Raw genomic sequence first — 13184 nt, forward strand, 5'->3', positions numbered from 1 at the left:
GCCAGTTCGCGCAAACTGGGCACCATAGAGGTATGTTGCACAGCTGATGAGGCAAGCTGCAGAGAAAAGTATGAAAGTACCTACTATGGTTCATGAAAAGAAACCCACTGTGAAACTCCCTGAAATTGGCATATGGTGATTTCTGGAAAAGTTCAGCCTTAGTGGTACCTCAACTGACTCAGTAACAGGGCTAAATATCTGTTCAGACTTCAAATATTCTGTGTTCGTCAAGGTCCTCTGAATTTTGATAGGCTTTTATCTGTTTGTTTTTTTTTAAATAATCTTACTCCATTAACACAGTGGCTAAAATCAATCCCCAACATGATTCTGAACTGGTGTAAAATTAGGAAGTCTGTCAGCATCGGAAAAGTAATCAACATTAAAATTTCGGATGACTGGAAAGTGTTATCATGTTGGAAAGTGCTTATAATTGGCTGTAATATCTTATGCAATGAAAACAATTCCAGATTCCTGGAAGCTATTGAATAAATGAATCAATTTGTTTCTCAAGATTACAATAAAAGATATAGTTGGTGCAGATGGAAAGTGTGTGTGTATGTGTATGCATGTGTGTGTATGAGTGCGCGTGTGTATGAGTGCGAGAGTTAGTGGTAATCCCTCAGCTCAAGATTGGCCCTTGCTCATAGCAAGAACTTGTGTTTAGAGGCTTTTGACATGGGGATAGTATGGCGTTCCAACTAACATGCAGTTCTACCTAACCAGAAAACTCTTCCACCTATTATGTCAGATCAGAAGCATTTACAGAATGAACATCAAACTGTTCACCTTTATTAGGACACACCTTCTGTGGTCATCAAGTCCTTAGGTGAGACTTGGAACTGTCTCAGGATTTGACATTGGAGACTCTTGGACCAGATGGACACCATCACTGTCCCACAAGACACCCTAGCACAGATGGAACATTGCATTGTTGGTTGATATTATGTTTATGCCATTTCTTGAGTGAATGCACTTTACTGAAGCCATTCATTCCTGTATGGTGTATGATACACAAATTTTGCTAGATTATTAATAGGCTTGTTGATTGGATTTCCAAATTAAATCAATGAACTGTATCAGGCTGAGAATGTTACCTTTCGTGCAGTAAGCCTCTCTTTAATGATTAAAATCAGTTTGAATCAGGAAAAAGGCATCATACTGTTTTTTGTCTTTTTTTATGCATGATTTTTCCTTCGCAACAAGGAAGTCCCCAAAGATTTTAATCAATCTTCTTAAGTTTTTGCAATAAACATTGGCATGTTTGTGTATTTAAAATTAAACAATAACTTTCAAAGCTAATCTAACATTTTATCATGCAGAATACGTTAGAAAATACAGTAACTCTTTAACATCATCAATTTCACTTTAGAACGTTTGAAAGTTATAAGAAATGAAAGCACAAGTAGGCTATTCAACACTTCAAGCCTGCTCCTCTATTCTATAAGATCATGGCTGATCTGCCCCAGGCCTCAATGCCTCCTTCAGCCAGCTCTTCATAACCCTCAACTCCAATTTCAAAACTCTGCCTCTACATATTTCAGGTTATTTTGTCAACTGTGTGAAGGTAAAACTGGGTGTGGGAGAAGAGAAGATAATCACTCTACAAGGATATGGTTGAATAATATTTTTACTTTTCTTCATAAATTCTACAAATGATTTTATCGGGATTGTGGAGAGCTATGGAAACACCTGTGATTTAGTTATATTAGAGATGTTGGATAGGATTTCACTACTACAACCAAGCACTCACAGATATTAATGATCTTTAGGAATTGGCTTACTATACCAATAAACTTTCCAAGTTGTGTAGCATCAGCCCAATGATGGTTAAAGTTTCCTAATGGAACCAATTGGAAAGTAACTCAAGGTTAACACTTAATGGGCTTGCTGCTGCATCATGTAGTGTGTATACATTTGAAATATATGCTACAAAGTATTTGCATGTATGTGTATTTGGTGTCTGGCAATTGTAAATTGGAGTGTGGTGTACATCCACAAAAATAAAACATGATGGAGGAGCAGCTTTGAAAAGAAAGCATTAAACATTATGGATTCAATGGTTTAGCCAAGATTAAGGTGCTGGGCCTTAGCATAAACAAATTATTAGTTGGTTGATTTGAGCTGACCATTCAAAACAGTCAAAGATTGCCTTGAGAAACCATGCATCTGTAGTAAATTAAAGATGTTTACATATGGCACAGACTTTAAGGCAATATTTTTACTCTGCCTGTACCAAATGCTTGCAGGGAACAGTCAGCATGGGGTGTTTATATACGGATAGGCCATTATAGCAAAATAGCTTCAATTTGAAACGTCATTTACTCAGTGCCAGTATGATGAATCATCTGAAGGGGAAACAAGATAATCGTGGAGTTACTCTATCTAAGATTACAGTAATTTTACTTCTTATAATTCTCTGTGGAATTGGCTGCCTGCAGAGTCTTGAAATAAAGAATTGACTGCATTTTCTTACAGGAGGGGGACAGAATGGGATATCAGTGTTTAACAGGAAAATGTTCACACACATCCGAATAAAAAAAATCCAACAGATAAAACATCAATGAGACAATGTAGATTGTAACCTATTCAGTTTCACTGAAAGGCCTATAAAAAAAGAAAAAAAGCATTGAACATATAACATGGCAGCTGTCCATTTGATGCAACATGTCCAGTGTAAGGCTGCAGATGAACTTCCACCATCCCTGTTTCAACTAATCCCATCAACAGGCCCAATTTCTTTCTACCTCATCTGTTTACCCAGCCTTGACATACAATCTTTTTTTAAACAAAATCTTCTTTGCTATTTAATTTTGACACAATAAAACACAAGCTAGAATTACTAAAAGATGTGATGCCATCTTCATGTTCAGCATGATTCCTACCTGGAAATATAGCGATGGCAGGTTCAGATGAGGGATTCAAGAGGACATTGGATGGGTATTCGGATATTATTGATGTGCAGAGAAACAGGGAAAAGGCTCTAGATAATAGATCTGGTGCAGACATTGATGAGCTGGTTGGCTTCCTTCTGCATACTAATAATTCTGTACAGTAGCATGGCAAAACTCATTCTTAGGAGTTTTTTTTATTGTGACTGGCATAACTGGCAAAGCAGTTTCAAAGAACCAAACAACACAGAAGATTCATTGCATCTAAACCAATAAAATCTACTCTAAATCTACATTTGTCCCACTTCCCAGCACTTGGTCCATATCCTTTAATGTTATGACATTTCCAGTGTTCATCTGAGTATTTCTTAAAGATTATGAGGTTTCCCACCTCAGCTACTCTCCCAGGCAGTGCATTTCTTATTCCTATCACCCTCCGAGTCAAAACGTTTCTCTTCAAATTCCCTCTGAACTTCCTGCCTTTTGCCATAAGATTGTATTCCCTTGTTATTGACCCATTCCCTAAGGGGAATAGCTGCTTTCTATCCACTCCGCCCGTGACCCTCACAATTTTATACACCTCAACCAGGCCCCCACAGCCTTCTCTGGGATAAAACAAACATGAGCATTACCAGTCTCTCTTCATAGCTAAATTGGTCTGATCCAGGCAACAACCTGTGTAATCTCCTCTGCAGCACCTCCAGTGTAATCACATACTTCCCACAGTGCAGTCACCAGAGCTGCACATTGTACTCCAGCTGTGGCCTAACCAAAGTTCTGTCAGCTGGACCATAACCTCCCTAGTCTTATAATCTATGCCTTGACTGAGAAAGGCGAGTGCTCTCTATACCTTGTTAACCACTATTTTAGCTTGACCTACTGCCTTCATGGGTCAGTAGACAAGCACACCAAGATCCCACTTACTCCTCTGAGCTTCCCAGTGTTCTGCCACTCGTTGAGTACTCCCTTGTCTCGTTACTTCTTCCAAACTGCAAAACTTCACACTTAACAGTGTTAAATTCCATCTGCTACTGATCTTGCAATCTGACCAATCCATCTATATTCTCTTGGAATCTAGGACCTTCTTCCTCACAGTCAATCAGCCAGCCAATATTTGTGTCATAAGCAAACTTACTTATCATATCCCTTAACATTTTCTTCTTAATCCCTATAATTCACAAACAGTAAGGGATTCAGCACTGATTCCTGTGGTATACTCCGTACACTGGACTCCAGTCATACAAGCAATCTTCTACAACCACCCTCTGTCACTAAGCCAATTTCATCAAGTTAATCTGGATTCCAGAGCCTTATTTATCAGTCTCCTGCATGGGACCTTGTCAAAGCCATGCTGAAATTCATATAAGTTACATCTAAATCTACTGCACTACCCTTATCGATATACCTGGCCACCTCCTAGAAAAAATTGAATCAAATTTGTAAGACATGATCTCCCTCTGACAAAGCCATGATAACTATTTCTGATCAAACCTTGCCTCTCCAAATGGAGATTAAGTCTCTTCTTCAGAATTTTTTCCAATAATTTTCCAATCACTGATGTGAGACTCAACATTCTGGAATTCCCTGGTTGACCCCTGTAGTCTCCTTGAACAGTGGAGACACATTAACTGCCTTCCAGTTTTCTGGCCTCTACCCTCTTATCAGAGAGGAATTAAACATTTTGGTCAGATACCCTGTAATATGTTCTCTCATTTCCAACAGTAGCTTGAGATATAACTCATCTGGACCTGGGTATTTGACCATTGTTGATCCCACCAAAATCTCCAATAACAATTTATTCCCTGTGTCAAATTGCTCACAGAATCTCACAGTCCTTCTTCTTGAATCCATACCTAAATCCTCCTTCTCCAATGTGAAGACAGATGTGAAGCATTTGTTTAATACATAGATTTCCACCTTGGTCCCTAATGGCCCCTTCTCTTTCCCTAGTTATCCTCTTCCACTTGATATATTTATCGAACATTTTCAGGATCTCCCTAATTTTACCCAATAGAGGTTTTTCATTTCTCATTTACTTTCCTAATTGCTGTCTTTCGGTATCCTCTATACTTTCTATACTCCATAAAGCACCCACTAGTTTGCTCTCTTTGTACAGTTTAAATATCTTTCATTTCCTTCCTATTTAGTCCAAATATTCTTTGACATTCAGGGTTCTTGGGGCTTGTTGCTCCTCCATTTCACTCTAAAGGGAGCATGTTAGGCCTGTACTGCTCTCAAATCCATTTGGAAAACCCTTCCTCCCCCTCACTAATGTCCTACTGCAGATCAGGGAAGGCAATGACCTAATGTTATGATCACTCGTCATCTCCTGTTTTACATCGTGCCTTGTCCTGCCTGAAGATTGTATACCCCAGAATGTTGAGTTGTCAGCTTTATTCCTTCATCAACCACATCTCTGTGATGGCAACAATATTACAATTCTAAGTATTAATCCAGGTCTTTAACTCATCAGTCGTACCTTTAATACTCTGAGCATTAAAATAGAGGCCAGGGATAACACGGTGTAGAGCTGGATGATCACAGCAGGCAAAGCAACATCAGAGGAGCAGGAAAGCTGACGTTTTGGTTTGAGACCCTTCTTCAGAAATGGGAGAGGGGAAGGTGATTCTGAAATAAATAGGGAGAAAGTAGGAGGTGGATACAAGATGGATGAAAAAGAAGATAGGTGGAGAGGAGATAGACAGGTCAAAGAGGCGGGGTTGGAGCCAGTGAAAGTGAATATGGGTGGGGAGTTAGGGAGGGGATAGGTCGGTCCAGGGAGGACAGACAGGTCAAGGAGGCATCATGAGGTTGGTGGGTAGGAGATGGGGACGGGGCTTGAGGTGGGAGGAATGGTTAGGGAGGCAGGGACTAGTGCGGCTGGTTTTGGGATGTGGTGGGGGGAGGGGAGATTTGGGATATTTTGAAGATTGTGAAGTCCACATTAATAGGACCGACCTATATCTTCCCTAACTCCCTGTCTATCTCCTCTCCACCTATCTTCTCCCTCATCCACCTTCTATCCACCTCCCCCCTCTCCCTATTTATTTCAGAATCTCCTTCCCTTCCCCCATTTCTGAAGAAGGGTCTCAACCTGAAACATCAGCTTTCCTGCTCCTCTGATGCTGCTTGGCCTGCTGTGTTCATCCAGCTCTATACCGTGTTATCTCAGATTCTCCAGCATCGGCAGTTCCTAATATCTCTGCAACAAAGTAGAGGCCATCTGGCTTTACATTATACTTTTGAAACTCAACATGGCTGAGCTCACTCTTCCTCGGTTCCTTTCCTAAAGTATGCCATGGCCCTATTGTATCCCCTCTCCCTAACCAACTAGTTTAAATTCCACCCAATGGCATGAGCAAACTCGGCCACAAGGAAATTGGTTTAGGAGCAGACCGTCCCAATTGTAGAGGTTCCATCTTCCCCAGAAATGACCTCAGTGATTCAGGAATCTTAAACTCTCCAACTCTTGAGAAACACTTTCGCCTAACTCTATTCTCCCTTTTCTGTACTCACTAATATGTGGCACCACGAGTAATCTTTGAGACGCTGTTTGTAGTCTGCAGCCTAGCTCCCTAAATTATTGATGCAAGACCTCATTCCTCATTCTATCTATTTCCTTGGCACCAATGTAAACCACAACCTTTAACTTGTCACTCTCCCTTCGGGATGCCCTGCAGCTCCTCAGTGATGTTCCTGACCCTGGCACACCGGAGGCAACATATCATTGTGGAGTCACATTTGTGGTCAGAAAAATGTTCCACTACCTAATGACTGCCTTATCAGTAACTCTTCCGCTCTCTTCTTCCTTGATCAGGATCACTGCCACAGTTCTACCTTATAGTTCCAAGATCAATTCAAGGAAACAAAGGACGACCCAAGAGCAAAAACAAAAGTTGCTTGAAAAACTCAGCAGGTTTAGCAGCATCTGTGAAGAAAAAATCAGAGTTAATGCTTTGGGTCCGATGACCCTTCCTCAGAACCGGACCCAAAATGTTAACTTTGGTATTTGCTTCACAGATGCTGCCAGACCTGCTGAGCTTTTCCAGCAACTTCTCTTTCGAATTCCTGTTTTATATCATCTGCTGTTCTTTTGGTTTTTATTTTGTTTTACAGATCACAGAACTGCAAAAAATATTTAATTTGGAAGGGTGCTTTCACTTGGTAATACCATACAAGATGTCTTTGTTAATTTAAGGATTACAGACAAGGAAATAGATCCTCCTGTGCGTGAGAATCAGCAGCCAGGTCCAGATAATGCTGACACCTTATATGTATTAAATTATATCAAACCTATGCTCATTTTGTTGGAAGCCAATAGATGACATGGTTTCATTGTAGTACTATGCTTTCGCTAACCTGAATGTAGGCTAATATTCTAGGAACATGAGATTGAATTCCATCATGCCAGTTGGTGAAATTTGAACTCAATAAAATTTTGGAATTAAAAAAATGTGTCATGTAATACTATTTAAAGTTGTAAAAGTCCATTGGGGCACTAAAGTCCACTAAGAGCAGAAATCTGCCATCTATCTCTGGTCTGGCCTAAATGTGACTTGAGACAGTTCTCTGCTGTATGAGAGAACTACCAGATAAACCCTGGCAGCCTCACGTTTATCTCCAGTGGTTGGAGAGGCATGGAGTTCATGGGGGCTCTTCTTCAGGAAGTCTTTGGGCCGAGAGAGGACCTCCTGATGGTGGTGGTAGCTCCTTGAACAACTCTGTCACCTACCCTGACCATAGTCTGCTAGCTAAGCCTGGGTCAGACCCCACTCATTTAGTTGTGAAGGCTTATGTTTCGGCAATGTATGATCTGGTGCCAGTAGTGGTTACTTTTCCTGGTGGAGCTGATGAAGTTGTTGTTGATTGGCAGTTCTTGAGGGTTCCTTAATAGGAATTAACTGCCAGCCTCTGATATGGTGGCACCTCGGGTCACTCATCACACCCTCAGTTTTCATCCTGCCAACACCACGAAATTCAAACCAATGGTTCATGTTGATGGAACAGTTTGTTTGAGGATTAAAAAAAAGCAATGTAACAAGTTTTAGGCAAGTGCATAGGGAGGAGAAATATGCATTGGGAGAACAACGTGGAGATTTCCGGGACTAAATGACAACTGTGATGATGATTGATGGTAAAGGGACAAGTAAAGAAGGGTCCCAACCCGAAACGCCAAGCTTTCCTGCTCCTCTGATGCTGCTTGGCCCGCTGCCTTCATCCAGTTTCACACTGTGTTATCTCTAGTAAAGAAATAAAGTTGGATCAAGAGGAGGTGAAAATGGCAAGCAGAGAATTATGACCAAAAGCAGTCATCTGATCACAATCTTTGACCCTGTCTTTTGAGGAAAAGATCATAACATCTTCCCTCTATTTGTATTTGAGGGCAGATGCTGGTAGTAATTCTGAATTGTCTCATTTTTATCAAATCAAAGACTCTCTTTTGTTTCTTTGCTTGCCATCACCAGAAATAAAATTGTATTCTACCATGATCTGCAAACTTACAGCTTGGTACGTTACTGTTACCACTCTTACCTTCAAGACCAACCCTAGTTCAAAGAGGGGTGTAGGAGAATGGGTCAGCAGCAGCAGCTGGTGAAGATTCAGTACAAGAGAGTGTTAGAGCTAAGCAACCAACAGCTAATCAGTCAAATTGAAAGCTCTGTAGTTCTACCATGTTGGGTCATGAATAGTGGTGAACTTTTAAATTAATAACAGGAGAAGACTCCAAGAACATCTGCATCCTGACATTGGCAAAGCCAAATAGGAGGAAAGAAACAAGACTACCATGAATGCAACCATCTTCAGCCAGAAGTCCTCAGTGAAAGATATTTCTAAGCTATTGTTCTCCTTATTGTCTGAGTCCAACATGAACAAAAGAACTTAATTCTAGAGGTGAGATGAGAGTGATTGACCATGAAATTTTTGGGTGATTGTGGTTGTTGAAGCCCAAATCATCTCAGCCCAGAATATTACTGCAGGAGTTCATCAGAGTGGCATAATACAACCAAACATCTTCAGGTGCTTCATCAATGACCTTCCATCCATCATAAGATCTGAATTAGGGATGTTCTTTGTGATTGCACACTTTTCAATGCCATGCACAACTCTTCACAAAGCAAAGCAATCCCTGTCGATATTCAGCAAGACTACGTTCAATCTTAGGCTGATTAGCAAGTAGTATTAGTACCTGGCGTGAACCAGACAATAGTTATCTCCAACAAGTAAGAATTTAACTATCTCTCCTTGACATTCAAATGCATCATCATTGCTGAATTCCCTAATATCAACATCCTGGGATTACCATTGACCAGAAACCTGCATGGACCAGCCCCATAAATTAAATGGCAATGAAAGCAGGGCAGTGATTGGGAATCCTGCGGTGGGAGTCCTCAAACATCTATAACTCCCCAAAGCCTATCCACCAACTCAAAGGCAAAAGGCAGAAACAGGAAGGTACATTCCTACTACCATGGATGAGCAGAGCTCCAAACACACTGGAAAGGTTTGGAACCATTCTGACCAAACCACTTGTGTGATGGTTAAGGTGGAGGTGAGGTGATATTCATTCCTTCCACTACTGATACACAGGAGTGTTGTGCAATTTATAAATTGCAGTGCAGTAACTTGCCAATTCCACATCATCTATGAGATTGGTTAACCTTGCACATTTGCTTTAATACAGACATTCTCAGATATTGAAATTAAATTTCTGCCACTAAAACACACATCTTTAAACATATTTCTCTCAGTATGAGCCAGAGAAAAAAAACATTTAAAACCTAATACAGAACTTGTTCATGCCCAATCAAGAGGAGCGATGATATAATTGATGGAGATGGTAACAAACTTGATAGATAATCACAAATGTATGGAAGAATGCCTCCAGTTAAACATATCCCATATCAAAAAGTGTTAAGAATAGAGATATAGCATCCAACAAAAATGCTATGTTTTTAGATTACTAATTTTTAAGAGTTAACTGGAGTTTGTAAATAGTTCTGTACACCCAGATGTTAGGAATGTATTACTTATTATCAGGTGAAAATATATCAAATTAAATAATCTGTTCAATCGGCAGTTTGATAACCTCATTGTGCACTCAGCCCTTTTAACCCTTACACACACTCTGACCTGATAACCCCTCTCTAGGAAGTTTGACATTCACAAGCCTAGTTAACCATCCTCATGTGCAAACAAAATTTAAAAAGGCCAACTTCAGGTCTCAAAATAATTTACCTCCAATAAACATCATTTTTTAACAAAAACGATCTGTCAGATATATTAATAAGTTGAAAATATTCAATGGATAGTCATTTTAGGCCAGGTAGAGGAATAAATTAATTCTCTTGCTTTCATATTAATTATCATTAACACTCTATCCAAAATATAGGAAATAGGCTTGAAAATTACAAAGTGTCTATCAATGTGAAAGATCTACAATGTAGAATTTTAAATTGTGCATATTAGATTAGTTTGATTTATAGAGCTTGGGTGAGAAAAATGTGATGATTCTATCAATAAGTGACAAGTGATATGGTAAATTTAAAACCTATAGCCTCATCACTAATACTGAGGGTCGTTCCATAACAATTGTTTAAGAATCCTTTTCCTTTCACAAGTCTAAGAACACTAAAAGCTGATTAATGTGGAAAATCAAAGTTGTAGCAGACAAGCTAAACTAATGCCTGTGCTAAAATAGCAGACTGAGGAATGCATGACAGCCTGTTAAGCATTTGTTTACAAAAACTACCGACATTAATTTCTTGGCTGATTTAAGACTATGGGGGAAGCGTGATATTGTTTCATTACTGCTTGATAACCTCATACTGGATAATTAATGAAAACTGCTGAAAAGTGCTTTGTTCTCCAAAACTTTCAGAAATACAAAGTTTTCTTGTAGTAACTGGAAGTTAGAATATGCCATTCAGTTCATTTTGCTGAAGCCACTTTTTGTGCTTAGTACTTCAGAGAGTCTAAACCAATGCTCACATGCACTATTACTCCTCTTTAACTATGTATCATTCATATTCTTTTCTAAACTGGTCAATAACTATCACTTTTAGGAAATACAGGAATGGGAGGTATCTCTAAGACTGTCTAAAGTTTATCTGTCTGATAATATGGCAAGTGGTATCTAGACAAATGATGATGGGTAGGATAATACTGGCCAACACAAATACTAGCAAAATTGTGAGATTATGGGGAGTGAGGTTGTCCTATACTTAAATCTTAGAATTTTCCTTTCTGAAAGAATTTAATGGCAGATGAATACATAAAATAAAAAAAGTATTAACACGACGAAATAAAGGATCTTTGTGTGTGATAAGGGTTACTGTGCAGGGAGCTGCTAGATTTTTTCATTCTATCAAAAGGTTAGATGACATCACAAAACCACAAAAATGCAGCCTGAGCAGTTTATATACATCAGCCGATCACCAGAATTAAATTGTTCCTTTTAACTTCCTCTGCAGCATCTGCTAGTATTTGTTCCATGAAAACCGTATTTGTTAATCCAGAAAAATAAGAATACGGGTCATTTATATCATCATTACAATTGGTGCTGATTGTTCAATGTGGTAAATATTAATTGCACTTGGGACAAAGCATTTGATGAATTTGCAGAAGGAACATAATTTTAACAACTGCTGTAAATCCACTGATCAATTTAAGAATTGTTTATAACCATTTGTTAACAAGGTATTAAATTGACTTCAAAAATATTACGCTGCATCAAGTATGTGTTACAGAATTGGCCTTCATTGACTCAAAAGTGAAATAAAAAACCTAGAGGCAATTGGAATAATGTATTCTATACAAACTGATATACTAGGAAACATGTTCAAGGTTTTAACATAGTCTCTTAATTCAGATGCTCATTATTAGTTTAAAAATTCTCAACCATTGATTGAATTAGTTTTTGAATGTTTTAACTCCATTACGTGCCATGGATCCAGCTGATTGTGGCAGCTACCAAGCAGAGAAGGAGAAACAAGTCTATTAGCATGAATATATAACAGACTGTAATGTTTTGCTCAGTAGCTGTGTAGCCCATAGATGTTGGGTTTCCAAGAGGTTACACAATTGAAACACAGTTATGAAATATGAATGCAGCATGTAATTGTAAATGCAATGCACAAAACTGAAAATAGATCGAAGCAATGGATCAGGGATGGCAACAATTTAATATTTCTTCGTTACTGGCCATGATGTGATATATTAAACACTAAAAGAAATAAATTATGAAGGAAGTAATAAAAGCTAGTGATCTGAGGTAAAATCAGAATGGTAGAAATATATAACGTCAATCAGCATCTGTTAAAAAGCAAAACTGTTAAATCTTTCAGGCTGAGACCTTTCATTAGAATTGCAAATTACAAATCTTTCAATTTTATTTCTGTTAAAGGTTTAAACTAAAATGTTTACCCAGATTTTCAGCTCATCCAATCTCACATAGTCCATGTGCCTGTTGAAAGGCTATCCAGCTCATTACTTTCTAAAAATGTTTTCTAAAATATTATTTTTAACTTGCATCCTTTTATTTCCTGGATACAGTCCAGCTTACCTATAATAATCATAAATACATCATTTACATTATGTAGCTTTCATTGCAGCTGATGTATGTTATCAGAAACACCTTCCTTGGGAAGATTATGTCTAACGTCTTCAAGGCCACTGTACCATCAGTAGATTCAGAGGCAGTATTGAACAATATATGTCTGTGACATGCTTTTCTGAATCACTGTCCTGGCTCTTAAATTGACACTTTCCTCAAATGACCTGTGTAGAGCAGAAATATGTTTTTGCCATCAGTATTTCCTCTGAAATGGGAAACAGTTACAACTAGATGGCTTTATCTTACTTCTTGATCAACACTGATCACTCAACATACCCAAAAAAGAAATGTTCTGGTCATAAATTTTATTGCTGTTTGTAGGAAATTTCTGTGAACAGATTCACTGCTGCATTGCCTATATTGCAGTGGATGCAATATATTTGGATTTTTCAGGTGTTTGGTAAGGTACCACACATTAGGCTACTTAACAAGATAAAAGCCTATGGTTTGGAGGTAGCATGCTAGCATGGAGAGAGAAATGACTAACTAATAGAAGAAAGATAATTGGGATAAGAGGGACATTTTCAGGGTGCCATTTTTTTTTGTATGTTCATTTACAGGATTAAGGCACCACTGGCTGGGTGACTGGGTCATGGCCCATCTCTAATCGCCTAGAGGGCAGTTAAAAGTCAACCACATTGCTGTATGTCTGGAGTCACATTAAAGGCCAGACTAGTCATGGA

This window comes from Stegostoma tigrinum, chromosome 22 (assembly GCF_030684315.1).
Source record: "Stegostoma tigrinum isolate sSteTig4 chromosome 22, sSteTig4.hap1, whole genome shotgun sequence".
Taxonomy (NCBI): Eukaryota; Metazoa; Chordata; class Chondrichthyes; order Orectolobiformes; family Stegostomatidae; genus Stegostoma; species Stegostoma tigrinum.